The sequence below is a fragment of the Polypterus senegalus genome, chromosome 7 (genome assembly GCF_016835505.1).
Source record: "Polypterus senegalus isolate Bchr_013 chromosome 7, ASM1683550v1, whole genome shotgun sequence".
Taxonomy (NCBI): domain Eukaryota; kingdom Metazoa; phylum Chordata; class Cladistia; order Polypteriformes; family Polypteridae; genus Polypterus; species Polypterus senegalus.
The window spans coordinates 150119231-150147104 of record NC_053160.1 but is presented as its reverse complement, the minus strand read 5'-3'; positions in this window follow the sequence as shown (position 1 = coordinate 150147104).

The window sequence follows — 27874 nt, the reverse complement described above, 5'->3', positions numbered from 1 at the left end:
GATAAACAAATACAGACGGGGAGAGGGGGCATGAAGCAATAAACTACTGGGTGTGCTGGTTACAACAGCCACAGCTGACTACAAATAATGTACTCATTCACAGGCAGAGTGCGTAGAAAATTCAATTAAAAATAGCTCAATGAATTTTAAAAATATGTAATATATGCAGAAGTATGTATAAAATATGTATGCAATAGGTATCTGAAAGTTGCTGCCACCCTAACGTAATTCAGAATTGTGTTTTCTTTTCAAAAAGTTGCTGTTAATCTAAAGTGTTACTGTAAATGTGAAGCATTCATTGTATCAGAAATGGCAACACAAACTTGGGAACAATAAATCGTGTGCCTGAAAAAAATACAAGATAATTCCAATTGATGTACGAGATGATATTTAGAGTGCCAGTCTCAGTACAGTATAGTATTGTAAGCAATGCCTTCAGTAACAGAAAATGCAGAAAAGGGCAGGTGGGTGGACTTAATCTAATCTAGATGTACATTAAATTCTTTTTAATACTGAATTTTCTAAATTATTCTTTGAAGAATGTACTATTTAAATGATTAAGCATTATCAGTACCTTTGTTGGCAATTAACTGCAAGTGCTATTTATGGACCTTTAATGTGTTTGAATTGTCTCAAACATGCTTCATTGAAGAGGTGCGTACAATACTGAGGAGGTCAATTATTGAAACAAAAACAATTACTACAGCTGAAATGTTTTAAGATTACTAACACTAGTGCAAAATTATTTTTATATTAATTCACAAATTCAGGAAATACATGAGTGTAATTTCTAATTATAGATTCACCTATAATTCTGCATGTATAGTGTGGTGAAAAGAGACCCCGACACCTTTGAGTTTTCTGTAAACCAACATTCAATAGTTTTGTGAAATTCAGCACAGCCCCTGATTTTGTAATGTGTGTCATCCCCTTAGGAACAAACCGTTTTTATTAATTATTTCCTGTGATAATCTCTCAAACTGCCTGCCTACTTATCTGGTGTTTCGTAAAGAACTTGTACTTTGTACAACTTTGTAATGTTTCAGGGATTTCTTGCATACAATACATTCAAGAAAATATATGAAATATATGGTTAGTTAAGAATGTTCATAAGTTTTATAGCAATAGAGAACTTCCTTAATGTTAAATATCATTATTTCTTCCTGTATGGTTATATGTGAATTTAATATAAATCAAGAAATATATAACCTAGTTTATCTTTTAACTAATTTCTTATATTATAATATGTATATTTACATAAATGTCCTTCTGTTACTACACATATTCTGATTTCTTTCATTGTAAGCATCGTTAACCACAAGTTATTGCTACAGTGCTTTCTTTGTTGCCGTGACTAATATTCTTTTAAACACTAGCCTACTGCATGTGGTTTTAAAATATACATAAGGCTTGATCCATAGAATATTGTGGTCTTGTAATAATGACCAGTTAATGAGTTTCAATGATGCAATGATTGTATGAGATCGTGCATTGACATCACATTTGACAGTTTACAGTAGGACAAAGTAAAGTGAGTTACAAGAAACCTTTAATTTGATTTAATAAGAACTCAGACTACTGGACTTAAATGCTGCCAATGTATCTCTTAGATTTATTTCTGGACTTTTACATCTCTCTATTATAAAAATAATCTAATATAAAAAAATCCTGTGGAATGAATGACTAGTAGACGATACGTGATGTTCACGTTAAGATCACGAAAGACAAATAAAAGAACCGCGAGACGAAAGAAAATGGGCAAAAAAAAACAAAAAACAGTAGTGTAAAGGGAAGCAGTACACACAGATATAGGTGTCTCAGTGCATATCATTCAATGCACAAAATGTAGATTTACACAATAATGGAACATACACTATGAGAATCTGTGGACCCGCAACAGTTAAAGCAACGACAAGTTTAATTTTAAAGAAACCACAATTCGGTCAGGTGTATATTTATGATGACAGAGAAGCGATTACAATGTGAGCAGCAGAGACAAAAAGTAGGAAAAAGAACAGCAGCTGTAAAGGCTTTAAAAAGATCGAAGGGCAGTGCGACAGCAGCCCCCCTCCCGCGCGTGAGCAGCGTTATACGTCCTGCAAGAAAGAATTTAACCACACCCAGGGGCGTAAATAAAGGGACAAGTATTGTTTTTAGAACGTCACACAAGACCAGGTAGTGAGCCATCATTTGAAACAACTCCACAGACATCTAACCCTAGCAGTTGTTGGATTGCATCTGTCAGACAAGCATTATGTGCTCCCAGCTCTTCAAACAACGACAAGAGACAAGCAAAACGTGCAGCTCGCCAGCAGCAGGAAGACAGCAGATGATGCGACAGCATATCCTTAGCGTGCGTTCAGCTGCCCCTCCTCTTCACAATGCGAGCAGCGTTATACGTCTGGCGAGGAAGAGATGTAACCACACACGGGGCCGAAAATAAAGGGACAAGTATTGTTTTTAGAACATCACACAAGACCAGGCAGTGAGCCATCATTTAAAACAACTCCACAGAAATCTAACCCTAGCAGTTGTTGGATTGCATCTGTCAGACAAGCATCATGTACTTCCAGCTCTTTAAACAACGACAAGAGACAAGCAAAATGTGCAGCTCTCCAGCAGCAGGAAGACAGCAGATGATGCGACGGCATATCCTTAGCGTGCGTTCAGCTGCCCCTCCCCTTCACAACGCGAGCAGCGTTATACTTCTGGCGAGGAAGAGATGTAACCACGCAAGGGGCCGAAAATAAAGGACAAGTATTGTTTTTACAAAAATTTTTAAGGTAAAATTGAAAATAATGCATATGTAACAATTCCCAAAAAAATAACAATGTCTTTAAATTGTATATTGCCTGCCTAAGGTAAAGTCATCCCTGATGGAGGATTGCAGGAATCTTGGGAAAGAGGGGTCCTTTCATCAGATTAGCGCTATTTCAGATGTGGAATGGCCAAATAGGAGAGGCAGCTTGATGAATGAGGTCTCCAGGACTCTAAACAAATCCAAATCATAATATGTGATGTCATCTAATGTGAAATTCTACCCCGTACTTCTAGAATTTTTATTTTTATACTGTATTGAGGATTTATACTGTTCTATGTATTGTATTGTATTGTATTGACCCCCTTTTTTTTGACACCCACTGCACACCCAACCTACCTGGAAAGGAGTCTCTCTTTGAACTGCCTTTCCCAAGGTTTCTTCGATTTTTTCCCTACAAGGGTTTTTTTTTGGGAGTTTTTTCTGGTCTTCTTAGAGGGTCAAGGCTGGGGGGCTGTCAGGAGGCAGGGCCTGTTAAAACCCACTTCTTGTGTGATTTTGGGCTATACAAAAAATAAATTGTATTGTATTGTATATCTGGTAAACCAAACACGGGGGTGGGCAAGCAAAGCGAGCAGGGGGCGGAGCCCCCTAGTAGCAATTATAAAATCCAGAATCTCATCTCTTACATGAATTCTGCTGTGAAACTGCTGTGTGTATTGGATCATCATCCAGTATTATGAACTGCTTTTTGTATAGTTTAGGTATATGAATTCTGCGGATGACTTTACATTTTCTAGATTCGTACATCTTGTTTATGTTGCATTGGTTTTGAGTGAACAACATAATTAATCCACTCACCACTGTGCTTGATGCTTATTATCAGGTTTTGCAATGTCTGAATTTACAAGATGTGTTACTTTGCAGCCTGGCCAACCATTCTATTTTCTATTATTATTTCAAGGAATTACATGCTGTATCAAAGACTTAAGCTATATGGCAGCTTTACATTCTCAAAGTTATTCTTAATCAATATTTTTTTGATAATGCACTTCTGTACTTTGATAGTTACTAGAGCTATAAGGCATGAAATATTGAATTATTGCCATTTGAGCCATGATAAGTACTGTACAGTAATTCTGATTGGCACCCTTATGTCAAAACTGAAATTTCTAAATAGGAGACACTTCCTAAAATATCCACAGTAAGGTGGAGCAGAAGCAAAAGTTCAAGTTTTAGATAGTAACTTAGAATAAGTTAAGCAAGGAAAAGTTCTATCAAAGTTGTTTGACCATACAGTGAGCCATCATTTAATCCTTTAATTGGGGGTTAGTACGTTTGAAAGAGACAGTACTGCTGCAATAAATTATTTCATCGAAGGTCACGCACAATCACTGCGCCACCGTGTTCCCATGTTTAATAACATGCTTTAACTCATATCATCATGAAAATGATATCACATATACATCTCAGTATTTTAGTTATTCAGAGAGCTGTAATATCACAAATGTAATGGATTCTGTGTTCTGTCGGAGAAAGAGAAAGCCGGTTTAAGAAGCACGTAGTAATTCACACACATAGAAGATCAAATACAAAACAAAGCATTTAACTTGCTGCTTTAGTTACAATGGGATTTGAGAAACTAGTAAATTAAACGATTTTAAGATGAAATTTATGATGTTCTATTTTAATAACAAAATAAACTAAGTGATTAAAGTGGAAATTTCGAGTTTAAAGTTGACAATTTGTGCTTTTCCGCACTGTGTGCCTTATTTTTTCTCTGTACCTTAATAAGCTTTCATATAACACTCAGACAGTGGGCTATGACTCGCTTTTTCATGGCGACTTTGATATGCAACTTCTTTTTTATTTCGGACACTGTGCGACTTTGTGAACTTGAGCTTTCGAGTTTCTCCAACATTCTATGTCACTTGATCAACTTCCATTTGTTGTTTATACCACTGTTTAAACCAACAAATTGTAAGTTTTTCCTTGCCTCCACTTGGTATTAGCTGAAATTGTTCTATTTCTCCTCATGGTTTTGCCATTGTCTTTTCACAGAACGCTGAGCTTAAGGACTATTTATATTGATTTACATATTCAAAGAGGGCATAATTCTGGGAGGAGTTGGGGTGGGGCAGCAGGCGCATGCACGTGCGTTACTTTTTACGCTGACCGGGATTTATGTAGTGGAGGAACGTGAAAGTTTGCATTCGCACAGATTCCTGCATCTGGATTTTTCTGTGTGTACGCATATCCCTGCTTTTGTGCTTATGCCATGTTATATTGTGAGTTCTACGCACGGCGTTATACATGAGACCCCTGGTATTGTGAAATTTAGTTTCTTATTTCATTTCAATATGTAATCATTTTCTGAATCTAAGAGGTTGGGACTCTTTTTCATAACATGCTAGCCTAAAATAGATAATCCTTGATCTCAATATTTAGTATCAATATTATACAGTGATCCCTCGCTATATCGTGCTTCGACCATCGCGGATTTTAAATGTAAGCATATCTAAATATATATCACAGATTTTTCGCTGGTTCGGATTTCGGACAATGGGTTTTCTTTATGGACAATGGGTTTTTCAATTTATGGTACATGCTTCCTCAGTTTGTTTGCCCAGTTGATTTCATACAAGGGATGCTATTAGCAGATGGCTGAGAAGCTACCCAATCAGAGCATGTATTATGTATTAAATAAAACTCCTCAATAATATACGATATGCTTCCCGCGCGGTGCTTCGCACACTTAAAAGCTCTAACAGACCATATTGACACCAGTTTACTGTAACTGACTCCGTGGTTCAATAGATTCAGCCCCTTGCTTGGAATCAAGAGGTGAGGGTCCGATCCTGCTCCATTTTGAGAAGTAAACTGCTCTTAGTCTTACTGTTTTAGAATAAAAGCAACATTTGATTTCAGTCTGTAACAGCCGGTGCAATTTATGATCTTTTTTTCATTGTTTGCTTTTCTCCGTCTCTCTCACTCTGACCTCTGATAGCTTCTCTGCATACTGCTACCCATGGAGGGTGTCTCACCGTCACTTGCTTTTCTTTTTATTCAGTGAGCAGAGGGCTGTTTGCACAGTGGTAAAGACTGTTTGGCGCTATAGAATCATCGGACACTGCCCATCTGCCCGTGTCGTTCAAACACAGGAACATATGCTGGTGTAAAGGTATAACCACTTTTATTCAAGTGCACTTTTTCCATCGCCTTTTCCTGTAAGAAGCAGTGTACACACTTCTCTCGATGCGTGGTTTCTATTACACCCTGAAAGAAAGAGACAATACATGTGAAAATATCCAGCATACAGCAACATGCGGGGACTGGCAGGAACACTCAATAAAACTGAATAAAAGAAAATCAAGTGACGGTGAGATATCGAAGAAGGCAGCTTCGCCAGCGTCTGTGTGTCAGAACCGGGTGGGGGGGGCGTTAGTATGCATCGTGGTACAGCACAGAGCTATAGCGCGTCTGTATTCTGTTTCTTTTGTACTCCAGGGCACGCAGAGGAGAGAATAGTAAAGAGCTGTAAATTGCGCTTTATGCAATGATTGCACACTTAAAAGCGCATCTGCCCTATTGATTTGTTATTGTTTACAATACTTTTTATACTGCTCAAACGGGCATGCTCAAAAATACACGTGTAATGCCACGAAAAGTGCAGATATTTGAACGACACGGGCAGATTGGGAGTGTCTGATGATTGCATATAGCCCGAAGTTACTGGTCTTTACCATTCTTTCCTCTGCCTGTCCTGGAGTACAAAGAAAACGTTTGTGTGTCAGAACCATGGGTAGCGTTAGTATGCATCGTGGTACACTGCAGAGCTATAGCGCGTTTTAGTGAAAACAGCCGTGTCAGATGGGGTTGTATGGAATGTTTCTCAGCGACTCTAACAGAGAAAAGTGAATTAAATTTAAAAATAACCTTTACAAAGATCCTAAATTGCACCGGCTTTACAGACTGAAATCAAATGTTGCATTTATTCTAAAACAGTAAGACTAAGAGCAGTTTCTTCTCAAAATGGAGGGCGGATTAACCCGTCACTTCTTGATTCGCAAGGGGGTTAAACCTATCGAACCACGGAGTCAGTTACAGTAAACTGGTGTCAATGTCGCATGTTAAGGCGGCTTTTGTTTCTGCAGTTATATGTTTGAATAAAAGTGCAATTGTGTTATTCTTGTGAAAATGTTTCTTTGCTATTTGGACTTCAGGCTTCATACATTATATAGTTTATGCCTACATTTTGTCATCTACTACTAGAATATAAAAAAGTTTACTGTATTAACTGTGTGGACAATATTTATAAACAGACATGAAATGCGTGTTTTCAAACAACGATCTATTATTTCCACTCTAAAACTCCACTTCACTCCCAGATACTCAATCAAGGCATGAGCTGAGAGAAGTTCGTACCCGTTCTAAATTGGTGGGGATGGAATAGCCGGCTGCTCTTTATCAGCACATTTAGAAGACAAAGGGCGCTGGAGAGGTGTGAAGGGATTTAAGAAGCAGTTTAAGGTGGGACGAATTACGAGTTTTTCGTAGGCTCTGGTAATTCTAGTGTTAATTGGGGGTTAGTACGTTTGAAAGAGACAGTATTACTACAATAAATTATTTCATCGAAGGTCACGCACAATCACTGCGCCACCGTGTTCCCATGTTTAATAACATGCTTTAACTCATATCATCATGAAAATGATATCACATATACATCTCAGTATTTTAGTTATTCAGAGAGCTGTAATATCACAAATGTAATGGATTCTGTGTTCTGTGGGAGAGTTTCTAAGGGCTTAAAATACAGTATATAAAAATAACCATACAAACATATGGTTTCTACTTCGCGGATTTTCACCTATCGCGGGGGGTTCTGGAATGCAACCCCCGTGATCGAGGAGGGATTACTGTATAACAAAAACGGAACTTTTAATATTCAAAAGTTATTCTGCTGGTCAAGATGTTGCATTATGATAGGATTAACTGGCAAATATGTTGTGTCATGGGCAAAGCTTATGGAAGACTATTATTCAGTTCAGAAATTACTGACTTAGTTTACATACTCAAAAGTGTTGCATCTTTTTCTTCTAGTTAATAAAATGGAAGTATTTCTTTATTTAGGATTTAAATAGTGCTATGTGTATCATGGTTTTAAATTAAGTACCTCTGAAGTTCCTATTCCATACAGTCAAAATATTTTATGCTTTTGCTAGAAGATAGAAATCGTGTTTTTTTATGTTTGTTTTACTAAATTATCAAATTTAGTAAATAGTCTTTGTGTTGAAACAAACACACCAGTGCACAGTTTCTTTAAAGCAGCAGTTGTCAAAATTAGTGGTTAGTTTATCATGGTTTTAAATTAAGTACCTCTGAAGTTCCTATTCCATACAGTCAAAATATTTTATGCTTTTGCTAGAAGATAGAAATCGTGTTTTTTTATGTTTGTTTTACTAAATTATCAAATTTAGTAAATAGTCTTTGTGTTGAAACAAACACACCAGTGCACAGTTTCTTTAAAGCAGCAGTTGTCAAAATTAGTGGTTAGTTTTTGTTTCAAAGTAATTTTTTAATTAGTTTGGCATTTGCTTGAAATGCTAATCTCTGCTCTAGTTTAAAGTTAGATACACTTCACACATACTGCAATTATAAATATCTTAACTTCCCAAATATTATGTTTCTTTAGGAATATAAGTAATCAAATCATTGTATTAGAAAGGTCATTATTTTTTAAAGGGACAAGTTAGACCTTTCAGCTATTTCTATTTGAATTGATTTATTTAGTTTGCACACTAAGCACCAAAACCTCAACATTCACTATGATACTAGAAGGTTACTTCTGACACATGGAGAGTTACACAAAATTTTCCACTTAGTAAAATAAAATGCCATGTAAAGGAACCCTTTTCCTGAACTTTTATAATAGCATACATTATTTCTGTTTGTTATTGTTATAAATATGTTTCAAGCAGTCCACTAATTAATACTAAACAGAATACTTGCCTTTAGACTATGACTTGATCTGTGCAAAATTTATTGTTTTTTATTTTAAACAATTAAGAAATCAAATAAAAAGAAATCATAAAGGAAGAAATATGACTATTGTCCAAAAAATATAACTGTTAAATCCAAATTTCCATTTTTATTAAGCTTCTTCTAGAAACAAAATTAAATCATAAACTGTGGAATGTCTCTAAACTCAGAAGAAAGCTTGCAGAAATGGAGCTCTGTTGTTGACACTATTTTACGTAAAATTGTAAAGGTGGCTGAAACAAAGACAAGCATTTTGTCTTTATTGAATATTTGAGACCTGCATTTTAAAATGTTACTTTGGAATCAGAAGACAATGATCAGTTTTGACAGAAGAAGAACTTAATATATACTATGGGATACCTCCATTAAAAGTTTCAGCCTTGTAGGTGACAAGATCCTACTCTAGCAGCATCAGAAGACACAAACCGACCATTAATAGGATATCAGTCCTTCTCAGCACACATTCAGAAACACATGGCAATGTCAAGTCAACAAACAAATTGATAAAAAAATGTATAATGGAATTGCCAGACATGTAAATGCCATGTAGATGTTGGCAGAGTCTGAGTTTCAAGTCCAGTCCCATGGATCTATGATACAGTAATGGTAACCTCTGTTATCACCTTCCTGCCAACTTCTGAGTGAATGATAATCAGAGGATTCCTTTCCATAATGCAGGATCTCCAAGCAAACAGTATTTGTTCTGTGAGATTCAGTCTGATATAAGTGCATAAATTACATTCAGTTTCAATGATTAGTTAAAGAAAAATAATAAATAAGCATTTATTTCTTGTAATATGTTTTGTGTTCAGTTTTTTAAAATACACTTTAATGTTCAGAAAGTTTTCAATTACTAGTCACCACTTAGGAATCTCCATAACCTCTTCAAGGTATGCTACCAGCTTCATCATAAATTTTGATTAGTAATTAAGAATATTTTTGATTATGTGATACTGGATAAAATGGTCTATTCATGCATATGTAAATTAACTATTAAATTAATTACATTTCCCTTCAGGTATACGAAGAGGGTGTAATAGAGGGACTGGAATGGATAAAGAAGAATATTACAAATAACTTGATTTTTTGCTTTAATTTTAGCACTTCATTCTTACTTGAGATTCGGATTAAAAATTCTGAACAGAATTCATTGTTTATTATCAGAAAATTTTGGAAAAGCGTACTTTTATAATTAGAAGCCTATCTTGAAAGTTTGTTTTGAGTATTCCCATGACACCATTTTGTTTTATAATTGGCTTTACCATTTTGTCCATTGGTTGCTAGGGACATACCTCCGTGAGGCCACACTAACTAAATAAAGGGCTGAGAAAAGAAAAGAAGCAAGAGCAAACTTCGATAGGAATAGTAACCATTGTTATGTCATGCCCTAGCACATGAATGTTGTGTCACCAATAAATGTTACTTTCTTTAGCACAGTACAATTTGTACAGTATATGTGTGTGATATCAGCCTTCGTGAGGATGTGTACAACATGTGTACACCATGAAATTATGTAAGTTACAGTAACAAGATTAAAAGAAACATGCACACTGTGTTGTTTTTTGGTTACTTACATATTTCCAAATATCATTTATAGGGTTTTGAAAACCACAAAATCCATTTGTTACATATTTTTTTTTATATTTCAACGTATTTTTAACAATTTATGTGCTGTATTGTTTTCTTATATGTGCTACCATTTTGAGACCTTTTTGTTGACAGTTGATATGCCACTGCCATGCAAGATGAACAGGGGTGTACAATGTATTATGTCATCAATGTGACTGTTTAACCGGCAGCATCATGCTACTTCCTGGTTATCTGACATTATAAATTCCTCCTAAAAATGTTAGCAATCAATGTTGTTAGTGTATTTCAGTTATGAAAATTTCTTCTGTTCATTGACTATGTGTGATATCTTCTTGCTTTGGTGCTGGTTACAAGTACACCTTTGACTATGAAATCTCACACTGTATGCTGACTTGTTGATTTCCATCCTAGCTTTAAATATTTATATGATATCCTCAGAGTTTCCACCCTTTGCTTGTTATTTTGACTTTGTGACTTTTACTGATTTTCTTTCCATTCAAATCTGCTGCTTCCCAGTGCAGTCAGCACAGCGGAATAGTACACTTTCAAAGAATTGCATACAAAATGTTAGTCAGCTTGTGCAGTGAGATACATGGTTCTCTTTCAACTCTTATAACTCATATTCTGAGTGCATATTGCGTTATTTTTTTAAACAAACCGAAAGCACCAGAACTCTACTTTGAATCTATCAGTGTTATCCCAGGTATTATGTAATATTGGTTATATGGGCACAAAACAGATCCCTAACATAAATTTAAAAATTTGAATCAAAAATCCCCAAAACATTCAGGTTATGCTAATAGACAGCTTTTAGTTAGGCTGTTCAAATGAGTGTTGGTTAGTGAATTGGTCTACCTTATATCCAGTACACCCTGGAATAGGCACTAGTTTCCTAGCTACATTGTATTGGAATAAATAATATTGAGAAGTAAATTAAATAAATTATATTTACAATTTAACATTTTTAGTGCAATACTTTGTTAACATTATTTTAAAGTGCAATGTTTACTAATTATAATCTCCAAAATTACATTGGTTTTTGTCACGTTGAGTTGTAGATGGTAGTCCTTCATCCAGGTTGAGTTATCAGTAAGACATGCAAGGACTCTAGCTGATATCATATTGTCCTCCAGAGGGAATGACGGGTACAGCTGTATATCATCTACATAACACTGATAAGAGAAACCATGGGATTGAATGACAGAGCCCAGCAAGGTGGTGTACAGAAAGAATAGTAGAGGACCCAGCACCAATCCGTGGGGCACACCTGTACATGTCCAGTGTGCCTTTGGCAACTCTACTTACCAGGATGCACTGTAGGATCTGCCCAAGATATAGGACTCAAACCATCTGAGAGCAGTCCCAATGATGCCAAGGTCAGAGAGGGTGGCAAGAAGAATGTCATGGTTGACCATGTCGAAGGCAGAGGAGAGATCTAGCAGGATCAGTACTGATGACATGTTAGTATGTTAGTAGGTCTAGTAAGACATAACTGGTCAACTACAGTGAGTAGAGCCGTCTCAGTTGAGTGATTCCTCTTGAAGCCAGACGAGTTGGTATTGAGCAATCCATTCTATACAAAGAAGGAATAGACCTGGTTAGAAAACTACTTTCAAGTGCTGTGAAAAGAAAGGAAATGAGAGAGATAGGACTGTAATTGCTAACTTAGGATGGATCGAGTGTTAATTTTTTGAGAAGTGAGATTATCAGAGCATGTTTGAAGATGGTAGGAAATGTGCCTGAGATGAGTGAGGTGTTAATTATGTGATGTGAGGTGTTAATGATAAATGCAGGAATGAGTAAGGGGGAGATGGCCGGATGGATATGTGAGGGGATAGGGTCAAGAGGACAGGCTGTGAGGTGATTAGAGAGGAGGTCGGAAACATTAGTGGCAGAGAATGGACAGAATGTGGAGAATGTTGGGTGATACCTGGAAATAGGCATAATGGGTGGCAGGAAGGGTGAGAACTGACTGCTGAAAGCAGCCACATTATCTTGAAAAAAGGTGGCAAAGTCATCAGCAGAGAAGGAGGTTGGGGGAGGAGATGTATGCGTCAGTGGTGCTGTTAATTTAGGTGTGAATAACCTAGAAAAAAAAAGTACAGAAAAATCTTGGGGATAGCTTTACCTGAAAGTTAACTGATTAAATTGTACATTAGAATTACAGATTTGGAAAAGATTTTGATTACATGATGTAATCAAATGGATCATAAAAGAGAGAAGCTTGGTGGGACAGTAGCTAGAACTGCTTGTTCACTGATTCAGTGTGGTGGGTTTGAATTCTGGGTTGTGTGTTTGAAGTTTGTTCTCTCCATGTCTGTATCAATCTCCTCTGCTTACCCCATTTTTAACTGAACATTCTAAACTGACCTAGTGTAAATGAGTTAACCCGTGTGATGGTGTGGGTCGGTTCCTCTTTTGTGCTCATATTTTCTAGAATGGCTCACTCCCCCTAAATGTGAAATGAATTTGAAAGTTTTGACAATAGTAAGATTCTAAAAGAGAATAGACATTCTATGAAGATGGTAACAAAAATCAACTAAATATCAGGTAAAGTAGCAAGAAGGTAATCTAATTCAGATGCCATTTAATTTACAACTGATTTTCAATTTCATTGACTGGTAGAGAGAAGAAAAGCATCCATCCATCCTTTCCGCTATATCCTAAACAGAGTCACGGGGGTCTGCGGGAGCCAATCCCAGCCAACACAGGGCGCAAGGCAAGAAACAAACCCCGGGCAGGGTGCCAGCCTACCATGGGGCACACACACCCACATAACAAGCACACGCACTAGGGACAATTTAGGATTGCCATTGCACCAAACCTGCAAGTCTTTGGACTGTGGGAGGAAACCGAAGCACCCGGAGGAAACCCATGCAGACACGGGGAGAACATACAAACTCCACCCAGGGAGGTCCAGGGAAGTGAACCCAGGTCTCCGAACTGCGAGACAGCAGTGCTATCACTGTGCCACGTGCCGCCAGAAGAAAAGCAAGAGAAAGAAAATGTATACACTTATATGCACACATATAAGCAAGCAAGCTCAATGTCAAGAACCCTGTTTTTCTCTGTGCATGAGTGCTTAGATACCTAATTTGAAAAATCAAGCTTTATTGCTCTATTTGAATTCTTATAACTAGATATCAAGATTGAAAATTTCTCACCACCGCTTATCACAAGAACTTCCAAAGACTTACAGTTTGCAGTCCAGCTTCATTCTAGTTTTTAATTTCCTTCACTATATCTCAAATATATGGACGCCAACAGCATTTATACACTGTTTAAGTGACACATGGACAGTGAACAGTTGTTACAATGTAAAAGTTTCCAGTGGTACATGGTGATAAAAGAGAGCAAATATTGTGTGATGCATATATGCAGAAATGAGCAATAAATGGTTCATGCACTCTCCTGTTCAAGATGTTAGACTACATGAAAAGAAAACTGTGTGACATTATCTGTCTGGAACTCCTTTTTTTACAACCTTGTTCTTATAAAACTGAAAGCCGCATTAATCAATGGGGTACTGGCTCATACTATCAATAAATGGAAAGACAATATTTCCATGATTAAGTCATGGATGACAGCAAACCCATGAATCAATTTTATATAAATTTAGCAGTTTTCTTTTGTTCAGCCGGACACATGGGTCTCTAGAACTTCAGTGGCCTGTGTGTTTAATTAATTGAATTGAAGCTGTTTTTTTCAAACGTCTATACGAAAATGTCTTTTTTTTAAATTTGTTATTATGTTCCTATTTTTTGAAATCAAATTAAAAAACTGATCAAAAATAATATATTATAATGTCAAAATATTTTAGCTCTCTTTGATGTTTAAATTACTTCCTTTTTTACATGTCCAAGGTTGTACTGTAGGCTTTTAAATGTTAGAAAAAATAGCTAATGAGAATAACAAATAAATCATCTTATAATACTTGATTTATGCTGTTTGGTTGAAGTGACATCATTACAGCTATTTTGGACATGAGCTGTACAGACTAGGCAAACTGTGCACCTCATAAATAAAATTAAGACCACCATAGTTTTTGGAATATACAGTATATATATATATATATATATATATATATATATATAGAGAGAGAGAGAGAGAGAGAGAGAGAGAGAGAGAGATAGATAGAGATAGATATCTATATATATAAAGGAGAGTTGGGATCTGAGAGACTGTGTTTGTGTGTTTGTGGAGGGATTGAGAGTTAAGGCGGGTGGGGGAGTCACGTGATCAACTCCCTTCCCATTCACGTCATTTCATTCACTTCATTTCGCTCCGATCTGAGCTCCCAAGCTGACGCGGTCTTGCGTTCTTTTTCCTTTGTGCTTAGTCCTTTCTCCTTTACTAATTTACTGTTTGGTACACGCGGTACTTACACAGTCACTCATAAAAGGGGAGAAGACTCCGTGCAAGAAATGTGTATTGAAACTACCTTGGAAGACATGCAATCAACGAGGCCATTAAACGGATCTCAAGAGAGTTCTTCTGGGATAGAAAAAAAGCGCTTGGCTGCCAAAACCAGGCGATTAAACGAATCTCAACAAGAAACAACTTCTACGTTAGAAAAAAAAAATCTATTCGCTGCCAAAATCAGGCGGTTAAACGAATCTAAAGAAGACAGGATGTCTAGATTGGAAAAACCACGATCCGCTGCCGAAACTAGCCGGTTAAACGTGCAGCGAAGCGCGTCGGGTCTGCTAGTATATATATATAGATATATATAGAGATAGATATATATATATATATATATATAGAGATATATATATACTGTATATATATAGATAGATATATATATAGATATGAGAACAACACTCATATAAATGAAAAAACAATTACATTAACAATCATGTTACGTTATTTTAAAAATTTTTCCTTTTCTTTTTCATAACTTCTTTAACACACAACTTCTCCGCTGCGAAGCGTGGGTATTCTGCTAGTTATCAATAATTTGCAGTAATGTAAGTGTTAAATAAAGACTCATATACGGAGCAAACACCTTTATCATACAAGCAGAAGAGATGGATTTCCTGACAGAGATCAGGTCAGACTACCTAGACAAAGAATTACATTCCTTCAAATATTTATTTATTTATTAACTATTAAATTCAGGCTCAGGCTTCAGCAGGTAGTACTGGTTTCCTGCCTGTCTTTGACCTTGGTTTTAAGTGAACAACTTAGACACACCTTCCTTTGCAAGGGCCTCTGCATAGCCACCCGTGAGCCTGAAGATCTTGTAGCCTCACGCAAACACTGAATTGAAAGACTCTTTCTCATACCACACATTGAATGCCTTTCTATGTCTCTCAGGTTCTTCTGAGCACAAGGCACTTTTGAGGTACCATGGAAAATAAACAAAATAACATTTTATTTAAAATAAAATTCAAAGTACAGGAATATTATACTTATATTATTTTTCTATTCTAAAATAAAACAAAGAATTTTAAAATATATCAGCCATATTTGTTCTATACAGTAAAGATATGTTTTATATTAATCACAACAGTAAAGGCATTGCTAGTGTAGTCACTTACTAACTGCTGTTTATTAACAAAAATCCTACTGTAAGTAATGCTGATCTGGAGAAAATGTAGACTGTGAACATGGATGGATTAAAATATCTCAGGTATGATAGTTTGTAAACTTACAGAAAATAATTAAATGATGCTTTGAAACATTATGAAGAGATATATGAGTGATGAAGTTTGTTCACAATGTAACAATCATGTCTAAGTTATATATTGTCAGCCTCAGGTTACGTTTGCCTTGGAATTAATGAGACCCAGGGCATACGTTTCACTACTCTGTGGAGCAATCTGAGGGTAATGTTTGATGATAAATTGAGTTTATGGTGAACTACAAGATTCAATCTACTGCGGTAAATCTCCTATGCTAACTTCTTTCAACATGCAGGCTAAAGTCAATGCAGAGCAGACCAACTGTCACTTGAATCAAATAAATTCTGACAGACTGGCATCCCCAAAGAATTGCTGCCCTTAAATGGGGTCAGCATTAAGATGAATAGTTTCAGCAATGTCAAATGATGCTGACACGTTTATCTGAAGGGGGTATTGTAAGTTATGCTTTATTTCATTACATCTGTGTGTTAGTAGCTAGACCTTAAATAGTAGTAAAGTGTGAAAGAAAAGTAGCAATATATAACTGAAATGTACACTTCTGTTTCCAGTGAGTTATTAGTAAAGCATCAGAAGTTTACATGCATATCTAAATTTCGTATACAGTAGATACAGTAAATGAAAATTGGGCAATAAAAAGAAGCCACCCTGAATAAGCATATAACAATAACACAAGGCAAAAATGTGTTGTCACCTTAAATAAATGGGTGAAATGACTCTCCTTTCTTCCATGCATTTTCAAATCCACTTAATCTAAATTGGGTTCATGATTGGAATAATACCTATACCTGCACCATCATGCGCAAGGCATTCCTATGGACTCATATATGGACCTAGCTTATAGACAGCAAACAAACATTTTTGAAATGTGGGAGGAAAAAAGACAGTCATCAAAGAAAAAAGCAACTCATGCCTCAGCCTCAAATATAATCTCTCATTAGAACATTTCTTTTACAACATGTGTAAAAAGGCTTTTTATAAGGGACCTTGACAAATTTCTTCTCCTTTCATCGCTGTCACTTGTAGGAACTAAACTTTTCCTAACTATATATGTGCTTTCAAAAGAATGTAGCATTCCGAAAATTATCTATCATTTAGATTTTACAATAATAAAAACTGAAGTCATACCTTGAGAGAATACATTTTTCCTTAAAACTGTATGTGCAAAACATGGTCTAGCTCAGCTCAGTATTTTACTGTACGTAGCACATCTGTCTTGGCTGAGAATATTCAAACAGTACCCAGGTCACAGACCTTTGTGAATGATATCATCACAATTCTGCTTTACTGGGTCACATGTTTTTGGAAAGTACTTGCTTATGCCCAATGGGAAGAAAATCTTTAATTATTAGTCAATCTTGAGATCACAATAATCCCTAATCTTCTATCAGCTCTATTTTGCATGACACCTGAAGGACATTATTGTTCAGTGTACAATTGATTTACACTGTACAGCTAACATTCAATTACATTGGGGAAAGGATGCCATATTTAACTTAAAAATTATCAAAAAATAAATACATTCACTTTATGATGAACAATTCAGTTTTTTAGAAACTGACAGAATTCAAACATGTCCTTATTTATGTGAACATGTGGAAGTATTGGTTGTGTTTTTGACTGTTTCTAAACCTCTTTGTAACCGTTTCATATTTAAGGAGGGGAATGGGCGACTGATCTGAGCTAAATATAATGTAGTATATACTATAAGTCTGATTTGGTGTATAATTCATGTACTTTAACAAAACCTGAAAGGAAATACATTTAAAAACAACTCTCAAACATAAAGTGAACAGGCAACTCAGTTAGGGATTCACACTCAGGACTATGTAGCTATGCTGACCATGAAAAAAATTTAAATTGAAAAAAAAAAATTCTTTCTAGTCAGGATAAATTAGTTAGCAAGTAATTAAATTCTGCTTTAAAAAAGAGTTCTGAAAATGGATGTATGAAAAGAATTAGAAGGGTAAATTAATGCAAAATATTCAAGATTCAGCTTTTATAAGTATCAGTATATATATTATATATACACAGTATATTGTCACAAAAACGAGACATAGACAGATAAAGGTTTGGGGCAGCCACCCGTGTAATCTGGTATCCTGGCCTCAAAAGTCGTTTTCGTCAAAATAACCATCACTGAAGTGCATACAACGGAGTCCAAAACAAGACTGAGGAAAAAGGGAAAAGGGGCAGGTTTTTAAAGGGGAAGACAGGAAGTGAGGTCATAAGGATCGAGCACGTGGTCTTCAACCATTGGATCACAGCCGGACGTGACATCAGAGGGGCCTGAGCTGGTGTGGTCGACTTCCATTGGCTCGGTCCCGGAAGTGATGTCAGGAGAGCCAGATGTAATCCCCCGGGAATGGTCTACAGGCAAAGGAGAAAAAGAGTCAGTGTACTCTGGCACATCCCGGCATGCCTCCGAACTACTTTCACTCAAGCCCTTTAGCTGCCTCCCATGCGCACGTGTGTGACAATATATATATATATACTGTATATATATTATTCATCCATACATTATCCAACCCACTATATCCTAACTACAGGATCACGGGGGTCTGCTGGAGCCAATCCCAGCCAACACAGGACGCAAGACAGGAAACAAACCCTTTACAACATTCCCATTAGAAAATGTTTTTTTATGTTGCCCCAAAATCCACACTACTTTAATTGAACATTCATTTTCACGCTGCTGGGCTGTAAATGAACAAGAGAGGACTCTGGTACATCTGTCATAGTGAGATCTCAGTTTGGTTATTTTACTCTCTCACTTTGGACTGCCACAGATATGTCTGAGCAAACAATCTGTGTTTTCTCTTATAGTGGCACTTTACATTGCTACTTTTTTACTAAAGCCACAGTATCAGAACACAAACTGGTTTTGAACTACCTGTTGAGTCACATGAATAAACACGCACAACTCAATAAATGCTGCATGAATGTTATCAGTCATTATTAATTTATCAGAAACGCGTAGCGGTCCAAATACTGTTGCCACTTGGTCCGCGTCCATCATTTAGTGATGCCTGTACTAGAGACTTATTTTGGTTTTATTGCCACTCAAAGATAACTTATTTAGCATTTATGTGGCATTAATTTCGATCTTCTTACAGAAGCATGAAAAGAAAAAAAATAACAAAAAAGAGAGAGAGCATAATTTTTACCTTTACAACTTTTCTTTAGCATTGCATCTTGACTGCTGTAACTTCCACTCCCTTGCACCTTTGTCAGTATGTATGAGTCAAGAAAATAAACATCAGTATGTATTGAAATGTGGTGTACAGTACCACCTTGAACCACATAAAACAAAATGTTTTTAATGAAAATAACATAAGTTTTACTTTATAAAATTTTTAAAGATAGTATATAAATATGGTACTGGATGTATATAATTCTTTAGGTACACACTTAACTTTTTTGTATTATTGTTTCGTAATGTTTAAAAAAACTACATGACAATGCCGTCTTGACCAAACCACTGCCTGAGGCGTTAGCCTCGTGGATGGCCCTGAATGCGACAATATTTTTCATGCATTAAACAGGATAGATTAATCACAAAAATTGATGCATTCATTCTCCCAGGGCTAATATATATATGATATATGCAACCATAGCAGAATGAATTATAAACATAAGGAAAATGAAGAGGTCTCTGCCACATTTTAGAGAAGCTACCAATGTAATTGTCTAAGCTTAGAATGAAGTAAATGATTAATGAACACCCCTACAGATTGTGGGGATAAGCTAATGGGAAAGTCCATTCACCCTTCCTATGAAATGGTGCAAGATCAATATGATAATCTTCAAAATGCCCTTCTTAATGAAGTAGTGTGCAGAATAAGGTGAGAATTATCATGAGTCAGAAATTACTGGTGATGTTAGTTGATTGGAGGAGGTAATAAAGTTCTGCAAATTAAGAGTCACATGACATGATTTTTTAGACGAGGTAAAAAGTGTAGAAAGGGAATGAATGAAAAAATAGTTCTGATTTGGTTTTTGTACCTTGCATTATAAAGCAAAGAAATAATCATGAAACTTAAATTTGTATATTAAAATACATATCTGTCTGTCAGGAACAGTAGCCCAAAGAGGATCACTGCATCTTCACCATACAGTGATAATTGTTGGACTCACTAGGTGAAGGTATTTTTCATATTCTCTCAATGATTTCTGTTAAATGAATTAAAAACTCTAACTTTGTCCATTTTAATTAAGTGTGAGCCAGCCATGGCTCCAGACCAAAATTGCATGGGTAGTATCTGCAATACTGGGGATGTGTACATGGTATGATAAAGTTCCAAAAATCACTTTATAGTAGTAGGCTTTAACTCCCCAGAAATGTGAACTGGTAAAGCAGTTTTTGGAGAGATGAATGAGTTTGGCATACATCATAGGCTTAATATCTTATTATTTTATTGTGTCAAAAATATATGGATTGTGAGACTCATTGAAACAACCAGTGTCTATTAAGCCTTGCTTAAGACAATTGTACAAAATTATGAACCATGTCCAACCCTTCTTAAGAGTGTTTCTCCGTCAGAAACAATGTAGTTATCACATTTACAAAGCAGAATAAATCAGAAAAGTAATTTATTAAAAAAAAATCCATTTACCATCAAGAAATAGCATCATTATACCTCATGACATTTTATCATTTTTTCCCTGTTCAGGGAGTCCATTATCCTGTTACTTAAAGGTCAATTTTTTTCTGAAAAGGGCAGGTTTACAGACACACACACACACACACACACACACACACACACATATATATATATATATATATATATATATATATATATATATATATATATATATATATATATAAAAAATTCATTTCCTCCTTTATTAGATAAGGCTCTGCAATTATCATAAAACTCACCAAAGCAGTGCCAAATGCAGAGAACAAAAAAGCCCACAGAGGTGTGTGTGTGTGTTTTTCAATACCCTACAGAGTGAAACACTAATGATAATAATGACTACTTGATATCTTAAATGATTATAATGAGCAGTTATGCTACCTATGAAAAACATTACACACTAGGTGCACACAAAATCTAGTATCAGTTTCTAATTATGAATAAGAGATTTTAGTTTAAAGCCCTTTATTTTTTTTTCATACCAAACCTTTCACTAGTAGCTATTGAGACAGAAGAAGCCTTACCTTTCAGATATATAGCATATGCATTTAGTTTTTTGCCTGCTTTATATGATGTTACTGTAGATAATTTTTCCAGCTCACATCACTTGAAGCCTTGTTTCTCTGTGGACTCCCATGGTCCTTTTCAGAATGTTACATTGACTTAAATACCCCATTATAAATGTGTGTGTTTTTGTGTCAGTGGGCTCTTCAATAAGGTGGCATCCTGTCCAATTTTGATTCTAGTGCCTGTTTCTAAATTAGCAAAAAAAGAAAAAAAAAGTTAATTTTATACATTAAAAGCACTCTAGTGTATCAATGGAGAAATTTGATGATTAAATATGCATTTGCAGGATAATTTTGTATCTGCAACAAAAGACAACACAAATTACCAGGATTAATTTAATTTTCCATTTAATTAACAGTATTATACAGTAAGTAAAATTATCACACACACACATGTTAAACCTCTTAAAAGTTTTTGTTGTTTTACCTTAAAATGAAGTAGAATTCTAAAAATATAACAACATGCAGTATACAGTATGTACTGCATGTCTCTAGCACATATTTAATTACTTCAGTTAGTATTTGGAGTCTTCCTGTGCTGTGTTTAATTGCAGGTTTGCTTTAAATACAGACCTCAAACTGCAAGCAGCTGCTACCATTAATCTAGTAGTAACCAGTTGTATTAAATAGTCTGACCCACTTAGTAAATGTCTGTTCTGAAAGCAATGCTGATTTTGCAATAACATTAAAGTACTGAAAAATGCAGTGACCTGAAAGGTTGGTAGAAACATATTAAGGACGGAGACAATGTTTTATTGCATCTTATAAATTTGCTTTACTGCTACTTGTACACAGAACCTCTTTCCTAAGATTCACGCACAGTATAATTTTTCCCCATCTTGCATTTTCACTTGAAAGTGTCTTTGAAGACTATCTTTCATCTTTGTTTATTACACATTTTGTGTTATTTTTTGCATCTATCTCCTGAACTGCTGGTAATAAGTCTTTGAAGGTAGGAGGGTAAATTTATTTTTTTTAACTTTCCCAAGTTTAATCTGCTGACTTCAGGAGCTAACATTTTTGCTTACTGATGATAACTACACTAATGTGCACCTATTGACTAGTTACTCAAAGTAATTGCTTACTAAAACAGTATAATTAATGGACTCGAGACCATACTAACCTAGTCTGGGAAGAATTTAAATTGAAATTGACTTGTGAAGTTAATCATTTACAGAAATTATAAGATAGTCACAAACAAGACTTACAGGCTGTGTAATGAGTTCCATGGATGCTCTGTCCTCCTTTTGAAAAAACTATCAATAAAAAAGTAAATTGTGGTGTGAATTAGTATTAGAAATGTAAAACAGTTTCTACTTAAAATAACAATTGTATTAAGGTTGTTGAAACTGGACCATTTTATACTTTCTACTGAAAAATCTGGAAACTGGTTTGTATATTATTCCATAGGTTAGGATTAAGGGGTGTTTTTGGGTAGTGTCACGGAACAATATAAGTTATTTTTGCCACAAAGGCTTGATTCCAGAATGAGTTTAGTGTCAATTTGAAGGCTGTATCAGTTTTTATGTGGGATACTTTTCTTTTTTATATCATTATGTGAAGGCAATAAGTCAAGTTAATTGACATTTCTAAATGGCCCTAGTGTGAATCTGCATGTGGTGATTTGACAGTGCCTTGCAAAAGATTGGAATCTCATAAAGAGTAGGCTTCTGCTTGTTGTTTCCAGGACATATTCTACAACAGTCAACTAGATAAGCGCATTGATTAAATTGAAACATCTGAGGTAAAGTGGATTGAATTAATTAAAGGAAGGACAATACCCCTGCTGTCAAAAGCCTAATATATACTTACAAAAACTGAGTTCTTCTTTGACTTGACTGACTTAAGATGTTCCCTGATGCATAGTGGAATTGACTTGTGGTAGGAGTGCTGCCTGTGTGAATAGAACTTGATTATCCATGCACTATATGAAAATGCACCAATGTGTAGATTGTTCTATTATGTACTGGAAGATTATTTTTTAAATATTTTACCATTTAAGGGAAAAGAAACAATTTATGGAGAGTATACTGTGCATGCTCAATTGCAAGTGCAATAATAGGAAGTCATATTTCATACAGTACATATTATCTTTCATAAGTCAAGCATTTCATACTTAGGGTAACTCTTTAATTCAGATAAATAATACTGGGAACTAAATTATAATAGAAATATGAGTATAAAGCTCAGCTATTTCAAAACAGCTGACACTGTGGATCACAAAGTAGTGTTTAATCTTGTTGATGCTCAAATCCAATATCCTTAGTACAAGGCTCATATAATACAGTATGTACAGTATGTGCAATTTATTTATTATTTTTTCTGACAGTACAGTTGTAATAGTTCCATTTACTCCTCGAGCACAAGTGATATTAAACTCTACAGTTTCAAAATGCTGACTAACAGTATAAGCATTTTGTATCTTTGTGACTGTGTAAACTCAGTTTTTTATTATGACACAGCAGTGGTCATGTAGGCATACTGTAGCTACCTTATGATTTTTTGGACTGTAGTTTGATTCTGGGTTCGGATGATAAATATCATGGGGTTTGCTTATTTATAAAGAAATTTATATAGGTTTCCTGTTGTCTAAGATTGATCATCTAGTTTAAGTTGTTCATGTTTATTTAAGTTTTGCATAACATTTATACTGTATGTGCACTGCAGTCAACTGGCCTTGTGCATATTTCGTTTGAGAAACAACCGGATGATCAAAACAGAAAATGGATACACTGCTCAAATAAAATTAATGGTGCACTTAAGTCACACATTGGATTTCGAAGAATGAAAAATTCAAGTGTAAAATCTTTTTTAAGTAATAGTGTTTTTTGTTGAAAAAAAATGATGTAACAACGGTCAATGGAAACCAAAATCACAATGAAAATGAAAGTCAAAAACTGAAATCACAGGCTGATCCAACTTGATTGAATTTCATCATGGCAACTCATAATGTGACTCAGTAGTGTGTATGGCCCCGATATGCCTATATGCACACCCGATAACTTCTGGACATGCTCCTAATGAGACGGCAGATGGTATCCTAGGTGTTATTCTCCCAGACCTGGTTCAGGGCATCAGTAAGCTCCTGGACAGTCTGTGGCTCTACTTGGCAAAGTCAGATGCACTAATACATAACATCCCAGAGGTTTTCAATTGGATTCAGGTCTGGGAAATGTGCAGGTAAGTCAATGCAATCAATGCCCTCTTCATCCAGGAACTGCTTGCACACTCTGGCCACATGAGGCTGGGCATTGTTCTGTCCCTGGAGGAACCCAGGGCCCACTCTAACCAGTTTAAGGTCCAACAATGACTCTAAGGATTTCATCCCAGTACAGCAGTCAGGGTACCGTAGCTTAGCATGTGTATGTCTATATGGCCCTACAAAATATTCCTCCCCAGACCATTACTAACCCACTGCTAAACCAGTCATGAGCTGGATGATGTTGCAAGCTACATAATGTTTACCACAGCATCCCCAGATTCTTTCACATCTGTCACATATGCTCATTGTGAATCTGCTCTAATCTGTGAAGAGAACGGAGCTGCCAATTGTGTATTCTCTGGTGAATGGGCTGAAAATACAGGTCCCATTGGAGGATATTGGGCCCTCATGCCACCCTAATGGAGTCTGTTTCTGACAGTTTGGTCAGAAACATGCATACCAGTAGCCAGCTGGAGGTTATTTTGTAGGGATCGGGGCAGTGCTCCTCCTGTTCCACCTTTCACAAAGGACCAGGTACCGGTCCTGTTGGTGGGTTGATGCCCTTCTACGATCCTGTCCAACTCACCTTGTGTAATAGCCTGTCTCCTGCTATCTTCACCATGTTCTTGAGACTGTTCTGGGAGACACAGCTAACCTTCTTGCAATAGCATGTATGGATTTGCCATCCTGGAGGAGCTAGACTACCGATGCAATGTGAATCAGCTCCAGGTACCACCTCATGCTACCACTAGTGACAAGGACACTAGCAAAACACAACACTAGAGGAAGATCAGTCAGGAAGGCAAAGGAGAGACCAACTGTCTGTGGCCACCACCTGCAAAACCATGCTCTTTTTTGGGGGTTGTTGTGCTGTTGCCTCTCCAGTGGATCTGTTGTCATTTTCATTTGCACCAAAGCAGGTGAAGTTGATTCACAATCACTTATACTTCCTAACTAAACAGATCGATATCTGAGAAGCTTTATTGACTTGTTAGACTGTGATGATTAAGTGTTCCCTTAATTTTTCTAAGCAGTATATTTAGAATGTGACCCTTTCTGCACACATTCTTATTGGTTGGTGGAGATTATGATATGTATCCCAAAAGTGAACAATTGAATATTAAAATATCTGGTACAAAAAGAGATTGAAAAACAAACATGAGGAACTGTGGCACAATAAATAATATAGTATGTCAGTCAGAATATGTAACCAATGTAGGAAGTATTTTAAGATAGAGAAGGTTTGGGAACTTCCGGGTTGTGGTCTACTGAGTAGACGTGTATTCGGCTCGCGCTGCTACACTGTACTATATTTATCTTACAAACCTCACCCTTTTTGCTCTGAAACCCAGATTTAGGAACTTTTACGTGTATTACTTTTAATCCAGCTGTAGAATGCCTAAATCGAAAGATAAATCCGAACAAGACCAAGAAAACTCACCGCCGTCGGCTCCTGCAACTATGGCGCAGATTAGCCTTTTGCTAGAAGATCACAGAGCTGCGCTGTCTGCGGACTTTAAGCCTTCTTTTGAGAACTTATCGTCTAAACTGGACAGTGTTCAATCTGCAGTACACGACCATAGTCTGCGTATTAGTTCTTTCGAGCTTGCTCATACCGATTTTGATCAACGTTTAGACCAGATCAAGGCGGAATGCTCTGCGTTCCAAAAAGATAACGAGTGGTTAAAATCAGAGATGGCAGATCTAGAAGGGCGCAGCAGACGCAATAATATTCGGATTGTGGGTTTACCTGAAGCTATTGAGGGTCCACGCCCTACTACTTTTTTCTCTCAACTCCTTGTCGATGTCCTTGGATCGCAGGTGCTTACTTCGCTGCTGGAGCTGGACAGGGCACACCGGAGCCTAGCTCCCAAGCCGGCCACCGGGGGGAAACACCGGCCGGTTATCCTTCGTTTTCTTCGCTACCAAATAAAGGATCTGGTGATTCGCGAGGCACGTAAGAGAGATGACCTGGTCTATAACGGCCATAAGATTCGGTTTTACGAGGACTACACCCCTGAAGTGGTAAGGCAGTGTGTGGTTCAAGGAGGCCATGGCAGAGCTCTACAAGAGGGGATACCGGCCTGCGCTTCTTTATCCAGCTAAACTGCGCATCGTTCTGCCGACCGGAGAGAGAAAATGGCTGCAATCTGCGTCAGACGCCGACAAATTTGTACAAGATTTGTGCAGAGACAAGTAATTATTTTTCACCTCAATGATCCTTTATCTGCACGGTTGCAGGGCTCATTCTATGTGACACTGAATTAATGGTTTTAATTAATCATTGAGGACATTCTGCTGGTTTTGAGGTGTTTGTTTTATTCTCTAGACTGGTATGTTCATCTTACCGGGTGAGGTTACTTTTTCTTTTCTTTTTTATAATGTTATGTGGATAGTGTGGTGGAGTCCGAGATAGGAGGTTCTAGATGTTTGGATTATGCTGCTGTCTTCTTCATTTGGGGAAGGGGACTAAGAGGGTGAGGGGTGGGGGGGGTTCAGGCCCATGTTTATGTGTTTTTGTTTGTTTTCCTTTGCTTCTTTTCATTTACTTGGTTTTATTTGGATTGCAGTGTGTCATTTCCTTCACAGTGTCGGTGCTTAATGTGTTGCAATGTTTGCTCTATTCTTTCCTTCCAATTCGTGCTATAGCTGTACAGTAACGTCGCTTGGAAAAAACCAATATGGTTGACAGTAACATTATGGGGAACCCGATTAGGTTTCTGTCCTGGAATGTGAAGGGCATGAATGGTCCAGTCAAGAGATCTAGAGTTCTCACTCATTTAAAGCGTCTCAAAGCAGATGTTATTTTTCTTCAGGAGACTCATTTGCGTATTAAGATCAAAAAGACTTAAAACGCCATGGATAGGTCACGTCTTTCATTCCAGCTTTGATTCCCGAGCAAGAGGTGTTTCAATCTTAATTAGTAATAAAATACAGTTCTCGCTCTCCGAGACGATAACAGACAAAAATGGAAGATTTTTAATTATTGTAGGGACTATCCTGCACAATCCTATTGTCTTGGTGAATGTTTATGCCCCAAACTTTGACAACGCCCAATTTGCTAATAACCTTTTGAGGATGATCCCCAATTTGAATACACACCTTCTGATCTTTGGGGGGGATTTAAACTGTGTTATTGATCCAGTACTAGATAGATCTGCCTCCAGCATAAAAGCCCCATCTGCCATGTCAAAGTCATTTTCAGACTTTATGACTCAAAATGGATACATTGATCCATGGAATTTTCATAATCCACAAGCCAGAGAATATTCTTTTTTTTCCCATGTTCATCACAATATTCTCGTATAGACTATTTTTTTATTAATGACTCTTTAATTTCAAAAATCCATAATTCTGAGTATCTCCCAATTGTTATCTCAGATCATGCGCCTTTGGCTATAGACATCGCTTTGTCCACCTACCATACAGTTCGACAC